The 19550-nt window shown below is 35.7% G+C and overlaps 2 long non-coding RNA genes across 12 annotated transcripts in view; one reads left to right on the top strand and one right to left on the bottom strand.

Annotated features, from left to right (window-relative positions):
* LOC140620346 (uncharacterized) overlaps positions 1–7631 on the top strand; it is a 66025-nt gene extending 58394 nt beyond the window's left edge. For 5 of the 11 annotated variants that reach the window (XR_012020146.1, XR_012020141.1, XR_012020140.1 and 2 more), the window contains 2 exons: positions 5658–5780; positions 6884–7629. This is a non-coding gene — a long non-coding RNA (uncharacterized lncRNA). Of the gene's footprint in view, positions 1–5657; positions 5781–6883 lie in introns of all 11 variants that reach the window. The other 6 variants (XR_012020145.1, XR_012020142.1, XR_012020149.1 and 3 more) reach the window with 3 other exon arrangements.
* Positions 1–19550, bottom strand: part of LOC140620347 (uncharacterized) — a 445283-nt gene that overhangs the window by 327590 nt on the left and 98143 nt on the right. The gene's annotated exons all lie outside the window — the stretch shown is intronic.

The following is a 19550-nucleotide window of genomic DNA, read 5'->3' as shown; positions in this document are numbered from 1 at the left end:
TACAGGTGAAATAGATGGTCATCATTAAGGAGGGCCCTTGTGATGAGCACCTGGTGATGTATAGAATTGGTAAATCACTGTATCGTACACTTGAAACTAACATAGCACAGTATGTTAACTATATTGGAATTAAAAACTTTTTTAAAAAAGAAGCAATGGCTAATATCTAATAATTCTGTAGAAGTTCATTGAATAAATTATTTTTATTTTTACAAAAAAACCCTCTTGAACCCATCTTATCATTTCTCCTGGTTTCTACCAACATTGACCTCGAGAGAAATTATTATAGAAAACTCCTAAAAGTTGTCCATATCTGGCACCATGATATCCACAATATTCAGCAGATATTTGTAAAGCAAATTCATGTATGATAAATGAATGAATCCTTCCTAGAACTAGCAAATGAAGCCTCTAAGAGTAAAACTTGAATCATGTTTTTGTACAAAACTTTGTTGTTTCCACTTTCTGAGGAACAAAAATGTCCTTTAGTCAAATATTCAAACTCCTCTTTCATCTGACTCCAAACTTTCTTCTAGCCTCTTCTCCTGCTACTCCTTTATTCATAATTCATTTCCACTCAGAGTGGTTCTCAAACTATGGTCTACAGACCAGCAACATCAGTATCACCTTGGACACTTGTTAGAAATGAAATTTCGGAGGTCCCGCCACAAACCTGTTGAGTCAGAAATGCTGGGTGTGTTTTAACAAACCTTCCATGTGATTTGGATGCAAGCCAAAGTTGGAGATTATGTTTTTAGCATCACATGTATGTTAATGTCATTTTTTCCCACTTGAAATATCTCCTCTACTTTCCATTCTATGAAAAATATTACTCTTCTATTACAAAGCTTAAATCAAATGTTGTCTTCTCTCTGAAATCTTCTGTGCTCTTCTAGTAGCATCTAGTTACCAGTTCTGCTCTGTGGTCCCTCTTCTGAATTCCCAGGTTAAGGCAAACTTCTGTGTAAGGTGTAACTGTGTAAGGTGTAACTCATAGCATACTATCAGTAATTGTGCTTCCTCAACTCCCTTCTCAGTCATCCCATACCTCATTAAAATCTTGATTAAGTACCGATTACCTCACTGAAATTATTTCTCTAAGGTCACCAATGATTACCCAATTTTATCAAATCCCATAAACAACTTTTTTTCCCCCTTAAATCCCTGATATTGTGCATTGTTGACCACACTCTCTTTTGTGAAACTCTTTGCCTCCTAAACTTGTGTGGCATCATTCTTTCCTGGCTTTCCTGTTTTCTTTTCCTCCTACTCTACTTTCCTCTGAAATGTGTTTTATCCCAGTGAATTCATTCTTAAACCTTTCCCTTTATAATCCAGTGTGCTCTCTCACATACTCTTAGTTAATAGAAATTTCCATCTTGATACGCCACAGGATCTCAAATATATCAAATTCATCCTTTTCATCTTTCCCTCCCATATTCCAGAAACCTTATATTTATCATAAACTCCTCCCTCTAACTTCTCCCATACCTCCAGTTTGAAATACCTTTAAACCCAAGAAATAAGAATTCCATATCTCCACATGTACTTTTTCCAATAATTCAATTTCCAGTGTCTCATTCAAGCTTCAACACTACTTGCCTCCTGGAGGGTTCATCATCAGCCCCTTCCCCATTGTCTTTCTCTTACAATGTTTCAAAATGATTTTTAAGACTAGTAGGCTGATCATGATAACTTCATTTCTGAAAACCCATCAGGAGCTTCCCATATTTTTCAGAATACAATCCTTAGCTTATCACCTTAGATCCAAAATGAACTATGTCTCACTGACCTGTCTAGCTTTACCATCTGCAAATATTTACCCAAAGATGTCCTTCTTTTTCAAATATTTGTTTGTCCCTTTGTCCTGTTCTATGTCTAATCAATATATATTCACCTGAGAACTCTTCCTGAATATCCCTCCAGTGCCTTTTTTTAATGCCCTTCTTCTACATGCTTCTACAACACTTTCAATATAATTTTACCACAGTAATCCGGGTTCTCCAATTTCCTTCCTCCACTCCTAAACTGAGATCTCCTTGGGGCAGGGAATGTGTAGCATTAGACTGCAGCCTCACCTAGAATAGAAACTGCACCCTGGAAAAGCCTCACCAGGTGTTTATTGAATGAATGAAGATATGAGCCTATATACTCTGTCTTAAGATATAGGAATAAAGCTCTCTAAAAACCCAGTAACTCTGAGTATATTGCATTCACCAAGGTAATTAATTACTACTCATATCAGTGATTGACATCCAATTCAATAAACAAATCTGTGATTCTAAAGACTTTAAAATTAAAATGTGCTGATCACCTGTATTTTGACATGTGGATTAGAATGAAGATAATATAAGATTTATTTAAGATGTTTAAATTTTGTACTTCATCATGTTGCTTCAACAAAAGTATACCACAGGATTTGATAATAGTTCATACCTATAAGTAAGTGAGGCCAAAGCTTTTTTAAAAAATATTTATTTATGTATTTATTTATTTATTTATTTAATTTGAGAAAGAGAGAGTGGGCGGATATTTGGGGAGGAGCAGAGGGAGAGAATTTCAAGCAGACTCCCTGCCAACTAGGGATCCTGACTTGGGGCTCTATCCCATGACCCATGAGATCATGACCTGAGCTGAAACCAGGAGTTGGAGGTTCAACTGACTGAGCCACCTAGGTCCCCCAAAGCCAAAGGAAAGAAAAATCATGATTTGCTTTTCTATCTATAATAAAGCTGAAACTTACCAAGTTTCTCTTAGAAAACCCATCTAAGAAAAGATAGAGATGGATCTTGATAAAATGCTTGTGGTAGCCAGTCAGTAATAAAGTTTGTGAGAGCCTAACAGGGCCCCACCTCCCTCACTATGCTGCTTAGAAAAGAAGATGAGAAGTAGGAAGAGTCTCATGATTAAAGTCTGTCCCCCATCCAACTGCCAGCAATAAGTACATTTAAATTTCTCACTTGTACTTGGAACAGGGCTACAGATTAAATAGATACAATTCAGCCAATATTTACAAAGCACATACTATGTGCCAGGCACTTTTTGGCTACTGAGAATTTAACAGGGAAAAAAATCCGTTAAGAACACAACCCTCATTGTAACAGGGAAAATAGGATTTAATCAAATAACTGAGGTTTACATCATATACTTGATCATTTTCCTAGGGCTAGTGTATTTTTAGGACCACTCTCTCATCACCTACCAATATTCCAGAATGATCATTTCAGCCACGTCAACCTAGGGGTGGTTGAATAATCCTCAGCCATTTAAATTGTAACAAAATCTTGCTATATTCCATGTTTTTATTGGTACTTACCCACAATTTCTACAAACTTAAGGAGACTTAAACTTTGCTTTCTTATTTTATTAAAGAAATGATAAATTAATGGACATTCTCTTACCATTTTGTGTAATCACTTTGATAGATTTAGAGGTAAGTAGCAAAGAGCAGTAATCTCAGTATTGAAAACTAAGAAAGATAGATGAAGAGATGCAGAAAAGCTAATATGCATCCACATTAACGTCCTCTTACTTTGCAAAATCTGGTGTTCCTGTGGCCAGTCTGAGGAGCCCATTCCCTGACTTGGGTCAGCTTGGTTTTCTGGGTTCATAGGTCCCAGAAAGCATCTGAGTTCAGAGAAGCATCTTGTATAGGTGTCCCATTGCTCTCCAAAAGCTACAAGTCACTGTGTGATGATTGTAGAAATTCAAATAGAATTTTTAAAAAGTCAGCCCTTCACTAGACTCTTTCAAAGGTCAATTAATGTTTCCTCATGTTCAAGTTTGTAAAGGCCTCCTCATTACAGCTTCTGGATATATTTAGTACTTCTATGTTTAAATGTAAGACCTTTAAGGTCAGGATTATCAACTTTATACTCAAGGCATTAAAACAAACTCAGCCATTATTTTGACTTTCATATTCCTAGACCATGTAGACTAAATAAAGTAATAAGTGGATACAGCATACTATGGCACTGATTCCAAATAAATGCTTTCATGAAAAATATTTACATATTAAAAGTGGTGCATTCGAACTATTTTTAATGGCATGTGGGGTAGCTCAGTTGGTTAAGTGGCTGCCTTGAGCTCAGGTCATGATCCTGGGGTCCTGGGATAGCGTCCTGCATCAGACTCCCTGTTCCATGAAGAGCCTGCTTCTCCCTCTACCTCTCTCTATCTCATGAATAAATAAATCTCTCTCTCTTTTTTTTTTAAGAATTCTTTCTAGTATCTTCACAATAGTATCTGACCACTATAAATGGGGGACTATTTCAAAGTTTTGATGACTGCTGAGTTCCATCATGGCCAGATCTCGAGAAAAATAAATACTTGGAAAACCGATTCCACAATTGGATGGGTCCAGATTTCTCAGGGTTTTAACTCTAAACCTTATACATGGCATTTTCTCCATGAGACAATGCCTGGAAAGGGTTATGTGCATTTGAGATACGAAGAGAAATAAACCAACAAGAATTCATTTAGGAACAATCCAGTCAAATTAGCTATAGGAGAAGATCAATTCAATCTCAGCCATCTTCCTTTTGATCCCCGAGAATTATTTCTTCACTCTTCCACATACCATTTCCCTTTCACAGTAGTCCTTTTTAGGACTACTCTATCTTTATTTAGACACTACTTCAGAGAGTGCACAAGAAAAATAATAGAAATTAAATTATACCCACTCAGATTTTCAATTGGTTAGTAGCTCTGGATTTCAGTGGGGGGAGGAAGTTAAGATTACTTGCCTTAAAAATGAGTCTTAGTAATTAGTGGTAAAATTTAATTGTCCATGCTTTTCCTACTCCTGGTTACCAAGGCTACACAATTTTTTAAAAATTTCTTTGATTATCCATTTCTTCCTATTGAGGGAGGAGAAGAGAAAAGCACATTTGTGCTTAAACCTCAAAAAAATTGAATAACCTTCTAAAACCTTTATAAGTATCTTTTAAAATATAGCATTCTAGCAGGCATAAACTCAAAATGAAGTAAAAAAAGAAACCTCTTTTCTACCCCCAGAGAAACGCTTTTTCCCCCCAACAACCAGTGTTCTAGTTAAAAATTTTTCATTCATGTATAGTAACTATTGTCCTGAGTTATTCTAAATTGTTAAAGTTTTAACAATACTAAAGTCTTATTTGGCCCAGAAAAAAAAAACCAATTTATTCAGGCACCAATTTATCTCTGGAAATAATATATCTCTGGATATAATTCTTAAAGTATCACAATTAGTTTTTGAGGGAATATTATTAAATAAAATAAATTTAAATTCCTATTCAATGATCCATTGTCTAAATAATCTACTGACCAATGCTTTTAAGTCAGCTAATCCTTTTTCCCATATTTTATCAATACACTTGTTTATTTTTGTTAAGTATCATCAACCAAAGCATTTTTATATGAATAGGGCTAAATAAAAATTAAACTTCTTGTCATCTGAGACTCAAATATGTACCCTCTCTAACATCATGCAAATGAGACCAAACAAGTGAGTTTCTCTTACAAACTGCTAGAAGCCAGGTGAATATAGAAAGCAAAGAATATCCATTCTTTGCTTATAGAGACTAGTTCGAAGGAATCCTAGAGATACTGAGTGGTGCTAGCTTAATTTGATTCTGTTTAGTTCAATTCAACACACTCTCAATACCTCTTGTTTGTAGGGGCCAAGATGGTAGACCACATGTAATGTTTAGAAATCCCCATTTGGATAAAACGTTGGAAATCATCTGGTCGCTGGGCTTCAAGCTGTGTTCCAGGGCAATACCTGAAGCAACCCAAGAGAGGTAACAGGAAGGGGGGCCAAAGAGGTTCTGACTGAGCTCCTTTCCCTTGCCAGTAGGAGATGCTTTGCTTTTCACTGTTTTATACCTTGCAGTACCAAGAAAAGACTGTAATTCTAAAATGCTGTTACTGAAAAAAAAAAGTCAGAAAAATGAAATTTGGCTCATTCCCCCACATTTTTATATAAGGAAATGGAGACTAACAAAGTTAAGTCATGCGTTGGGCACTCATAAATACTTTACAGCAAAATCAGAAGCTCTGTTTCAGTGGGTTCTCAAGTCATCCCAGCAGTTTGAGTCACAAAGCCTAGATCAGTGCCTTATAAGTGTTAAGGAGTTTTAAGGTTTGCGGTGATGATACATACAGGGATTTTTTTTTTCAATATTGTAATCTCTGGGGTATAACCAAGAGATTCTATCTTCTACTTCCTCACAGCACATTGCAAGGATCTCATTTACTGAAAACACATCATGGAAACATCATACCAACAGCATATATTCTTAGACTTACTCCAAGTCCTAGGAGAGGTAACAAGAAAAAAGAAATACAACAAATGTAGAATATGAGATCCAAAGTTTCAATTTAATGGGAAAAGAAAGAGAAAGCCTCCAAAAAAAATAAAAGAAATATTGGGAGTATTGCTTGCATTGCAAATTGAATGGAGAATAATGAAATGAAATCTGAAAAGCAAGCTGAGGGTGGAGATGGGGATCAGAATGAGAGAAATAACTTATCTTTGGGAGGGAAATAATAATAATATCCATAAAAATAACTAAAAGGTAAGCAAATACCAGATGTACACATATCAACATATTATCTAGAAAATTTCTTTCTAATTCAGCAACTTTTAACCAGATGTTTGATTGAATTCAACAAGTATTTAGCATTCACTATTTCAATGTGGTTATTTTGTTAGGATAATAAATAAAATGAATAGGAAACTCTCTTCCCAAATTACTTGTCATCTATAGCCATACCACCCTGAACACACCTGACCTCATCCAAATTACATGTCTTTATATGTTATTATATGCTTCAGATTTTGTATAACAGACTGCTTTTATGAACTGCTGTCTAAAACATGCACATTCTGCTGTATTCCTAGTTGAAATGGATATGCACAATCTCATCTCTATTTTAACACCGGACTCACCTACTGATGGACCTTTGTAATGTATTTGGCTGGATGACAGATGCACTTGGTGTCTATAGAACAAAGAGAAGCTATATGACTCATGCTGAGATATTGGACCTTGGACTTTAATCTCATTAGCCTGAGCTAAGTAACTTCATTTCCCTAAGTAAAGAAGACCTACCAAGAAACTAAAAATTCACCCCAAAATTTTTTTGCATGCTTTAAAGAACAAGAACATCATCATAAAAACACATAACTCAAATCAATCTAAAGTAAATTAGATATACTATTCACAGTTAACACATCTCAGATTTCAAAATAATATAAATAACAAATAAAAAAGATAAATAAATGTGGTTTATTATCTACCCCCAATCCATTTTTCCTACTTGGAATCAGCTATAACTTACATTTAACTGGACTGCATCTTTTAGGTAAATAGTTTATGATCGCTAATAAAAATAATTATTTTCAATCCTTTTAGCTACCCATCTCTCACATTGAGACAATCTTATCCGAAATACACAGATGAGGTAAATAAGACAGTAACAAAACATTACAAATACTAAAGGTGGTGCCAGAACAATGATGTGAAATACATGACAAAAAATTTAAATAAAAATAAATGATAGTTCTATTTCTAGATTTATGTAATCCAAAATTATAGAAGAACATTAAAACGAAATGTTACACCTAATGAACATTATGTAGCAAAGGGAATTCAAATACACATTGCAATATATTAGTTTACACTACAGCAGAACAAAAGGCACAAAGAAAATGACAATTGACAAAAGTTATTCATAATTTAATTGTAACTATATTTCTCAGTTGTGAGCATGCCTTGGCGGCCTATTTGTTTAATGCCAGATGATATTAATAATTATTGTAACTATATTTCTCAGTTGGTGAGCATGCCTTGGCGGCCTATTTTGTTTAATGCCAGATTGATATTTAATACCCCTATAGCGACATATCTTGTTAAAGTGAAGTATAATGGAACTGTCCAAAAAGTTTCTTCAAATTACAAAGCTTTGTTTTTTTATCTGAGGCATTGTATTAAGCTACACATTCTCCAGAGGAATAGTGATATTTAAATATGTGATATTGTTTCACATCAACATGATTCTTCGTCATGAAGAAATATGTATTAAGTATCTATGAAAATATTTTAATTTCCACACCCATCCCTACCTCAAACTTTTAAATCATAGTTTGATAATTCCTCTTTTGAATCAAGAAACATTTTTCTGATATCTTTCAGGAAATTTTTAATTTCCTATATTTCCACAGTTCTCTAGCCAAGAGCCCTGATAATAAAATGCATGTTCATTCAATTTATGGTGCCAAGTTAGGCATACTATCTAAACTTTGAGAAACACTGTTATCATTTCAAATGATCTTAATATTTTGTAGAAATCAGAAACAAAACAAAAAAGGCAAACACAGTGTCAGAGAACTAAGTGTGGGCATAAAGTTCAAGAAAGAAAATAGGAAAGGATTGTGGTAGAACTTCATCTATGGAACTAGAGAATTATAAATTAGATAATCAGAATAATGAATGAATCCTTGAGTAGTTCTCTTATTGCATCTAGACAGGGTTGGTCTTTCCATGTCAAGATGATATTGGAAAGTCCATCCTTTAGGAGAAATGTTCTAGACCAAGCATTGTCAAACTGTAGGCCAAATCTAGTCTACTGTCTGTTTTTTTTTTCTTTTTTTTTTTTTACTGCCTGTTTTTGTAAGTAAATGAAGTTTTATTGGAATTCAGTCATGTTCACTTATTTCTGTATTGTCTTTGATTACTTTCATGTCAAAACAGCAGAGTTGAGCAATTGTGATCATCTATATGGTTTGTAAAGCATTTATTTATAACCTCGCACTGTATGGTAGAAGTTTACTGATCCTTGTCTAGACAATGCCTACATACTAACATTACTTTCAGAATAACAGGATTGGTAAATCTTCCAAATTATTCCAATGACAACATTCTGTCTACAGAAGCACTTTATTATTTTTGGTATTTCATTCTTCCTTTTTGAGTTTCAGATTTTCTCCTCCATACATCTCAAACACAATATGTCTTACCATGCCAACAGCATTAACTTCATGGTGAGTTCTGTTACTCACTAGTTGAATGATCTTTAGTTGGATTCTCTCTTTTCTAATTCTTGTCATTATCCTGGTTAACCCCAGCCTTTATATCTATGACATACTCGACATTATTCCAAATTCCTTGGCTACTTATTTCTAAAAACTCTTGCTCACCTTCTTTCAGAATTTTTGCTCATTTACAAAATAGTTACTAGTAGATATTACCTAAGATTTTTGTGAGAATCGATGAGATAAGCTATTATAAGATAATAGATTTTGCCACATGGTAATTTAAAAGCATCAAAATAGGAGGGCTCAAGAATAGGAGTATGGCACATTGTCTCTTTCAGTTCTTCCCCTTACTATTCTACTGTGTTTTCATACTCCACCTTATCTTGGTACACATGGTAAGCTTCCAGACACCTGTTAGTTGTCTAACTTACCTCAATGAAAACTAGTTCCCTTTCTCTCTCCACCTCAGTCCCATTTAGTTCTTAAATTTCTTTCTGATGTGGAGCTATCACTTAACCCCTCTTTTGCTGTTTATCCAACCCGAAACCCCACCAAAAAATACAAAAAAATAATACTTAAAAACATAAAAGCATATACATGAAACAGGAAGTTATACTGGAGTTTTCCAAATCACATTGTCATGTTTAAGTTTCTGGGTTTTCTTTTTTAAAATATTTATTTATTTATTTATTTATTTATTTATTTATTTATTTATTTATGAGAGAGTGCCTGCATGTGTGCATGAATGGGTAGGGGGGAGTGAGAGGCAAAAGAAGAGGAAGAATATCTCAAGCAGACACCATGCTGAGAGCAGAGCCTTACACAGGGCTTGATCGCAGGACCTTGAGATCATGACCCCAACCAAAACCAAGAGTCACATGCTCAATCTACTGAGCCATCCAGGCACGCCCAGGTTTCTACTTTTACAGGCTTCACCAAATTTTCCTCTCCTTGAAGTCTAATGCTATCCTGCAGTACTATATTCTATTCTTCTATCTCCCTATCATTTACCAATTACCAAATCACATCTTCAAATTTGGTACTGGCTCACATTCTTTATCCACTATCTTCTAACATCAACCTGGTAGATTTTATCATCTATGCAAATAATATATATTCAATAGACTATGATCAAAATTTCTGGATCCACAACTCAAAAGGCCTTCTTCTACCATCTCAGTTTAGCTGTACACTTCTGTGGTAACTCCAGAATTGTTATCACTTATGTCTGTCCCACCTCTGAAATATTTCACTCCAATATCCTATACTCTGGCCACAACTTATATCTTCCCATTTTCTCAATCTCTCACTTTCACTTCATCTGCTCACAATTCACTAAGACATAAACTAAATTTAGATCCTCTATTTTTCTCAGTCTCTCACCCTTCTCAACCTCTAGTTTTATGTATTCTCCTATCTAGCAGAGACATCACACTCCATCATAAAATCTTTATCACCAGATGTCATTTTGCCACATTCACCACAAATCCTCACTCAAGAATCAATCTAACCATCTACCTAGGGATGGCACCTAAAGACAGTCTCTATAAGAATGGACCCAGTAAGAGAGGCAGCAGATTTAGGGAACGAATGATATAGCGGGCATATTATTGTTTTCTCTAATCAACTAATCTCTCTGTGCCCAAGTTTGTCGATCATAGCATCATTCTGTTAATAACAGATGGTAAACTCAGATTCATTCTTGACTCCATACTCTCACTTATTAAACTAAGTGGTTTCAAAGTATAGTTCATATTTACACTGGTTGATATTTACACTTTGTGTTTTTCCTGTTATCACTGAAATTTAAGTTTCTATCATTTCCTATCTAAATCATTGATATCTATCATAATTCATTGCTTTTTCCTTGCCTTCAACCTAACATTGCCAGATTAAATTTCTTAAAGCAATACTTTCTTCATATTTCTATAATATTCTAATTTCTATAATATTCTCCAGTGGATTCCTTTTGCATTTAGAATTAATTTCATAATCTGGAGTGCCCGGGTAACTCAGTCAGTTAGCCCTCTGACTCTTGATTTCAGCATAGGTCATGATCTCAAGGTCTTGAAATTGAGCACTAACTCAGGCTCCATGCTCAGCAGGGAGTCTGCTTGAGATTCTCTCTTTCCCAACCCCACACTCCTCTCTCTCACACACAGAAATAAATAAATAAATCTTAAAAAATTAATTTCATAATCTTTTGCCTCACATCAAGGAATTCTGTAATCCACTTAACACCTATATACCAGTTTGTAATTATCTACCATGAACCTACATAGTACCTATACCTTCATCATCATACTTTTAACCATCACACACATATTTTGCATTTATTTTTCTCACCTTCACACTCTTACTCATGCTTTTCTGCTACCATTTACCTCCTCCTTCTCATGTCTGCTTCTTTCTCATTCTTCCTATTATTCAAGGGCCCTTCCAAATGTCACCTCTTTTTTAAGGCACTCTCCACATCTGGACTCTTCTTCTCCCTTTTATTTCCCTATATCATCTTGCTACTCAAAGTGTGGTCCTTGAAAGTGGCAATCAACATCACTTTGGGGCTTGTTAGAATTGCAATATCTCAGGCCCCATCCCAAACCTACTGAACAAGATTCTGAATTGAAAAAAAAATCCCTAGGTGGTTCACATGGTCACTAACATTTGAATGCATTGTTATAGGACAACTCCTATGTGGTTGCTAGTGCATTGCATTACTTTGTGTACGTAATTTTAGCAAGAAAAGTTAGGGTCCTGGAGTCCACAAAAAACTAGTTTCAGTTCCAACTCTGCCTATCTGTGTTATATCAGGAAGTAACTTAATTTCACTGAACCTCAGATTTGCAAAAATGAAGAAATAATACATAACTTGAAGGGGTATTTGAGGATTGAATGGCATCACTTTCTCAAAATGCATTGCACAGGACCTGGTACATAAGTTTTAAAAAAGCCGATTTTATGTTTTTCTTCCCTTCCTATTGAAGTGAAATTTCTTAGGTGGAAGAATTATGTCTTACACATTTTTTAGGTTCCTCAATGACTCTTGGCAGTGTAAGGGACCCATTGGAAGGCAGGAAGCTCAGCTGCTTGTTGATCAATGTATGCCCAACTAGAATGTGCTCATTAAGAATATATTGTGAGGGAAAAGGCTTTATAGTGAATGATGATTGTTAGATAAAGTCATTGCAACATAACACATATAAAAAAGGTTTAGAAATTATAGATTCCTTAGTCTGGAAAAGAAAAGCCTGGGACAACACATGTAACTGAATTCTAACATGGACTTATTAAATAGAGAAGAAATTACCATTTTTCATGATGCACATGAAAGAACTATGTACATATTTTGGACTACTGTATCCATAATGCCATCGTTTATTTTAAAGAAAAGACGATACACACAAAAATATAGTCACAGCAGCCTAAAAGTATCATACTGCTTCTCGTCCCATTTTCAGGTACCCAAATGTAACTGTGAGAGATGGAGTAAAGTTGAAGTTACCTATAAGGTCAAGAGGAAATGCGAGAGATTTGCTTTTCTCCAGTAGAAATTTCCTTAGGAGAATAACCATTTCCAACATACCAAGACAGCCAAGCCTAACTCAGTGGGAAAAAGAATTTTAAAATGTTTCCTAATCTTTGCCATCTAATTCTTCAGATTAAATTCAAAATAGTTGAATGATGATAAGCCCATATTATATGTAACAATTTTTTTAAATAAGAGTTGTTTAAAAAATAGGTCACAGTGAAAGTTATAATATTTTCTTTCTTCAGGATCTTTGCTAATGGGACTCACTTTGACAGATCCAGATTTGCTGAGAAGAGGTAAATTATTTCTTTTGGCCTTTCAACCCTAGAATCCTGTGATTCTGTATGCTAGCAAGACTTGAGCTGCAGACACTTTAAAACATACAAATAAGACACCTTAGAACAAGTAAATAAGCTGGCTCTCTTTGTTTTCATGTCCCTATTCAATTCACATCAGCAATTAACTTCATCCTTATTCTTTAAGAGTTTACTAGATTCCATGAACTGTGAGAGTTCATGTCAAGTCTATTGTCCTAGGCATATCCTTAACCCCAAATCAGGACATCTTCCCTTTAGCCCGTCAGGGCTTCATATGTCATTTCACACAATTAATCCCTATAAACTGTAAATGACCTTTAACAAATGTACCAGTGACTGCATCAAACGTTATGTTGAGTTTTTTAATGACTGAAAATTTGAGGTCCATTGTAGTAATATAAAATAACAAAAAGATGGGAGGGGGGAGTAATTGCTTTAAAAAAGGGTTAAAAAAAGTTTCTCCTTCTGCCTGTGAAGCCTGTCTCCACCTTCCTAACCTCTATCTTACCTCTTATTTTCAGAATGTATATATAATCTACAAGAAACAAACTGTCTTGGGGCCTATATCTTCCCATCATCAACCACCCCTCAAATCCCACAGATTCAATTCCAGAAATCTGAAGAATAGTGTAGACCTGTATTGTAGATTTTTCTAAAGGGGAAAGCAGGGTTACACAAAGCATCATGCTGTGCTAAGCCAAACATGTTGAGTGCTTCATCAGTCCAACCCCTAAGGTCCCCACAATGGCTGCTCAGAAATCACTCTACTTCCATAAGCACACCCTCTTCACACAGCCTCCACACTGCTTTGTCTCTCTTCTCTGTCCATCATGACCTTGCGCATGATCCTGTCTGCCATTATCACCTTCTGCAAAGTGAAGCCATGTCTTTAACTCTTCCCTATCAAGGACCAACCTTCTGAAGAGCTGGATAATAAACTTTTTGGAACATTTTAATCTAATTCAAGAAACATTTATAAACATACGTATAATCTGTGTTCAAAGTCAGTGTCTAAGAGCTAGGAAAATCAGTTGAGGAACAAAAAAAATGTGCATAATTTGGGGCCTCTAAGAGTGTAATGGACTGCATGTTTGTATTTACCCAAAATTCATATGTCAAAACCCCAATCTCCAAGGGGATGGATTTTGGATATGGATCCTTTGGGAGATGAATTAAGTTTATAGGTCAGAAGGGTAGAGCATCCATGATAAAATTAGTGTCCTCGTAAGGAGAGAAACACACTGGAGCTCTCTGTCTCAGTCATGTAACGATAGAGTGAAAAAGCATCCATCTGTAAACCAGGAAGAGGACCCTCATCAACAATCCGACCATGCTGGCATCCTGATCACAGACTTTCAGCCTCTAGAAGTGTGAGAAATAAATGTTTGTTGTTTAAGCAACCCACTCTATGCTGTTTTGTTAGAGCAGCACAGACTGACTAAGAGAAGAGTACTAAAGGTATAATTAAATGTTGTAAAAGTGCTGAGAAAAAAAAAAAAGAAATTTGGGGTGGGGGTGGGGGACTAGGAAATGAATATCTGAGAACAAGGCATTTAAGCTAGAAGCATAATTTCAATAAGCATAAAATGCATTTCTGACTGGAGAGAGATGATAAACGTAGGTAGATAAATGTGAAAGCACATTATATGTTTGGGGAGTATCATACTGACATTAAGATAACTGGATAATAAAGAGCACAGGGAAATGGGAGGATGGTGGAAAATGAAATTGGAAAGTGACTTTGAGTCCATTCAGTCATTCAACAAATGATAATTAGGAATCTACAGTATGCCATACTATGTTAGGTGCTGGGAGTATATGGTGAGTAAAAGTACACACATAATTCCTGCTTTCATGTGATTATACCATATCACAGTGGCATAAATAAATAAGAATTATAAACTGTAACAGGTATATGGAGAGGTTTGCAGGGTGGTGGCATATTGCATGGGAACCTGGCATGGGGACTGGCCTACCTGAAGGTTCATTGAAGGCTTCCTTAAAGAAGAATACTAGGGTGAATATCCCAAAGATTATATTTCACTATGAAAAGAAGCAAGAAGACACAAACATTCTAGATATAAGAAATGGCACATTCAAAAGTTCACAGTGTGAGGATGAAAATTGAGAGCTAAATGTGAAGAGGTAAAGAGGAAATAAGAGGTGCAGGGCCCAAAGTCTGCCAGCAGAAAAGACTGGGGAATCCTTGAAAGTGATGTACAGTGTTGATTTGAAAAAGAAACTTTTCCCTGGATCAGAGAAGTCTCTTATACTAAGAACTTGGCATATAAAGGGTATCCCATTTAACACATTTGTAGAACGAAGAAAATGGGATCAGCAATAATTCAGTCATCCTTAGGGAGATGATGTCCTTACCGCGTCATCTGGATAAAGGGATAGAATTCCTCTTTCAACCTCTTCAAAACTCCTGAAATCATGGCATACCTCCAGCTCTATATGCCTGCAATTGCAGTTCATATAATGGTTGGTCAGTACTTCCATGCTGCACTAATGCTTTTGATGCCCTTTATAAAGTCAAAGCACTAGTCCTTAATTGCCTGTGATCTTTATCTGCCTCTGAGTACCATTTCATTAAGCTCCTTCAGCCACTTGCAAAATTAATCTTTATATTTGGTAGTACATTCTTTGCTTGATTTTGGGGGGATGAGTAGGTCCATTACATTTTCTGGCAGCCATCCTGAGTCAAAATTATTCACAGGAATATATAATAATGGCGAGAAGAGACTGAAATTGAGAGCACTTGCAGTATAGTACACTGACAGTCATTGGCTGAGAGGCCAAGTCTAGCTCAGACTGTCACACTAGCTCTTATTGGCTGAGAGACTCTGCCAGCAGACAAAGCCTGGAGAGCTATATCCAGACAGCTTATGGTTTATTATAAATGAGTAGGTATGCATATAGGTTATTCTTAGAAGAAAAGATTTAGAGACAAATAGAATAATAACATGTCAGGTCCTTATAACAAATTGGGGCACTAAATTGAGCTTATATATATTTGGATAAATAGTTTGTAAGATATAATCACTTTATTATGATTGGCAATATTTTTATATAATGTTAATAGAACTATAATAATAAATTTAGTGCATTTAGGAGGATATTTTTAGTGCATAAAATACACAAAGGCATTATTAAAATAATCTCAAAAAGGCAGATACTACAGGAGTGGGTGCCTGGGTGGTTCAGTTGATTAAGGTGGACTCTTGATTATGGCACTCTTTATTATGGTCGTGATCTCAGGGTCCTGAGAATGAGCCCCTAGTCAGGCTCTGGGATCAGCACAAAGTCTGCTTGAGATTCTCTCTCTCCCTCTGCTCCTCCCCCTGCTCAGGCTCTCTCGCTTTTTCTCTAATAAATAAATGAATAAATAAAATCTGTAAAAAAAGGAAGAGACTATATGATTGCAGTCATAAAAATGACAGCTCCAAGTTGAGAAAAGGTCCTCGCTAAAAAGAACTGTATAGTGTCACTCCTGATAACTTCTGCTGCAAGATCTGCTCTTCAAGCTAATAACATTATAATGAGCAGACACAATATGCAAATATAGTAACTAATAATCAGAGGCAGAGTAACATGTGGTCTTGTGAGATTCACTTTGTTGGGGGAGGGGGGTTAAGATATAAGGGCTGTGAATTGAGAAGAGGACAAAAAGTGAGATTACAGAACAGGGAATGATTTGAGTGATAAATGTAAATGAATCCACGGAGCCTGGGATGTAGAGGACTTTGTTTTTTATGCAGAACACTAGCTTGCTTGTTCATTTTCACTACAGAAACAAATTCCAGACAGAAAAACAATGGAATTCATCCACTCAGTGGGTTTTGTTAACTGGTTGAGACTGTAGCATTTTTCTCCTTTGAATGTTCCCCTTACCCACTGATACTCACAGAAGTCCAAGCCAGGTGAGGAGAATTAGTATAAGAGAGTCAAGGAAAGGATATGTGTTTTAGAAAAAACAAAACAACGCTGAGCCTCAGTATGGGAAAAGAGACTTAAGAGAGGGCAGGGGTAGATAAAAGGAGACCAAGAGAGAGATTGAGGCAGCAGCCTAAACAAGAGGAAATGGTTTCTCTGACTAGATCATTTCATGTCTTAAGGAGTTCTAGGCTTATTCTGTTGTCCTGACCCTTCATTTTGAGATTGCACTGCACAACCAAACTGGTTCAATTTCTTCTTGTTTCAGCTTCAGATCAAGAAGAGACTTCTTTTCCCCACTCCACACTCTTCCTCCCTGTCACCCTCTACAGACTCACACTCTCTACCACCATTTTATTATACACTTACAGGGCTGCCTAGCACTCTCTAGCTCCTCTGCCAGTCATTAAGGCTTCAGCTTAATGGGCAGCTTCACATAGGTGGCAAGCTAGGAGCAATTATAAAATGCCTGTGGGCACCTTGCATGGTACATTGCTGCTTCAGGCATTCTCATTATAACGCTCCAAAGAAAACCTATGCCCACTCCCTGGATGAAGAAAAGGAGACTTGGATGGAGTGAGAAGGTCTGGTTCAAGTTACATACAGAAGGTCTATGATTGGACTGATTTGAATCCAGGTCTTCACTGATCTCAAAGTCCTGGACCTTCTCACAACGTTGTGCTGCCTCCTAGTGGAACATCTGCCTTTGGCCTACTTTTATAGTTCACAATACCAAATGAGAATATTATGCTTGAACTGCTTTGCAAATAAAAAGATTGATATCCAGTTCCTTGTTTAGGGCATACTGTGGAGCTTAAAAGAGGATTTACTTTTTCCTTAGATTTTCAAGTATTCACCACTGCCAACTGTTGGTTGATCAATAAGCTGTATACATCAAGTCTTATGGTTTCTGTGGGAAATAGGTTTTTTGGTGTGTGTGTGTGTGTGTGTGTGTGTGTGTTTTAATAATTCTAAAGGACTTTATTACTTCTGGTGATTGCAGCAAGAAATATAACATATCATATGGAGATCACTGGACATGGCTTAATGAAATGAACATGGGATGGTGGATATTCAATAAATCCAGGATGGAAGAATAAACAAGAGCTCAAAATAACAATATTACTGAAATAACAATAATAATAGTACCTTGTATATGTCAGCAGTATTCAAGTTACCATTCAGATATTGAGTCCTTTAGTCTCCTATGAACTAGACATTCTTAAATCTATTTTACACCTGAGGCTTAGAGAAGTTAAGTAATCTGTCCAAGGATGCAGAGCTCATGAGTGAAGAAGCTGGATTTATAGCTCAGGGTTGACTTACTTCAAAATCCTTGATTTGCCTCCTATGCAATTCTCTCTGCTTAGAAATCTGTATGCAATAAATTAAATAATTTTTAAGATGTATTTATGTAAAGTACTATGAGAAGTATAGTGAAAACAAAGATGGATAAAATAAAAATAAATTATGGTGTCTCCCCTTCAAAAGCTCACCATCCAGTAAAAGGCCTCTAAAATATTTATTAAGCCTTTCTGATACTTTAGTGGTCTAACCATACCTTTAAAAATCTATTTCCCATATGCCAATGAAGGGTACTTTTCTCTTTATGTGCTTTCCATTTTAAGTTGAATAAGTCATCAGTTCAAAATAAAGTCATCAATATTTTTAACTTGACCTTTCTATCCACATGTCTTTGTATAGATATAGAGACATTTATGTTTATCTACATTTATATTTATGTATCTATATGTCCTAGATATAAATATAGATATATAGATCAGATACAAACTAATTAATTTTCAAGGAATTCATATATGAAGATAATTACCTTCTTTAAAAATATCTATTATTTAAACAAATTGGGAAACTGAGGTACACAGCTACTTTTGTTTTATATATTCAGATGAGTGGATTCAATGCTATTAATATATAAGTTACTTTCAGCATTTCATTACTCTTCATTGAATTCTCTAGTCATTGCATCATATTTCACTCAGAAATATACACAATTTGGGAGGCCTAGATGGTTCAGTCAGTTAAGCGTTGGACTCTTGATTTTGGCTCAGTTCATGATTTCAGGGTTGTGAGATCGAGCCCCACCTCTGCACTCAGTGTGGAGTCTACTTGTCCCTCTCCCTCTGCTCCTCCCCCAGTTCGTGCCCTTTCTCTCAAATAAATAAACAAAATCTTTAAAAAACAAAGAAAAAAGAAATATGCACAAGTCAATTTGATATATCCTATTTTTTGCAAATTAACGAAGGGCCAGAATAGTCTCACTCATGATTCCATCACATTTTAGACTTGATTCTTTTTCCAAAATGACTACGGAGAAAACAAAAATAACACCTTCTATGTCCAGATTATGTTGCAAATATAGAGAGTAATTTTAATTACTAAAGACATATGTCAACTAAAAATAAGGCCAAGACAATTAACTCATTTTATCTTGACCACCAACTATCAGCCAAAAAACAATGACTGCCACTCGTTGGTGCCTAGTCTTGGATTTGAACTGATGACCTGAAAATAACAGGCTTTTTACTTCCCACTTCTCAAACCAATCCCTTAAATCATATCCTTCCCCTAGTTGGACATCCCCAGATGAGTAATTGGACACGTAACAAAGCAACAGATGGCCTTTAGATAGCTAAAGATGAAATGTTGAAATGTTTGGTGTTTTCATTTTGGTCTTCCTTTGCCTTGCCTTTCTAGTTGACAGTTAAAAAAAAAAAGTTTATAGCATTCT

The sequence above is a fragment of the Canis lupus genome, chromosome 28, assembly GCF_048164855.1.
Source record: "Canis lupus baileyi chromosome 28, mCanLup2.hap1, whole genome shotgun sequence".
NCBI lineage: Eukaryota > Metazoa > Chordata > Mammalia > Carnivora > Canidae > Canis > Canis lupus.
This window is presented reverse-complemented; position numbering and strand designations above follow the sequence as displayed.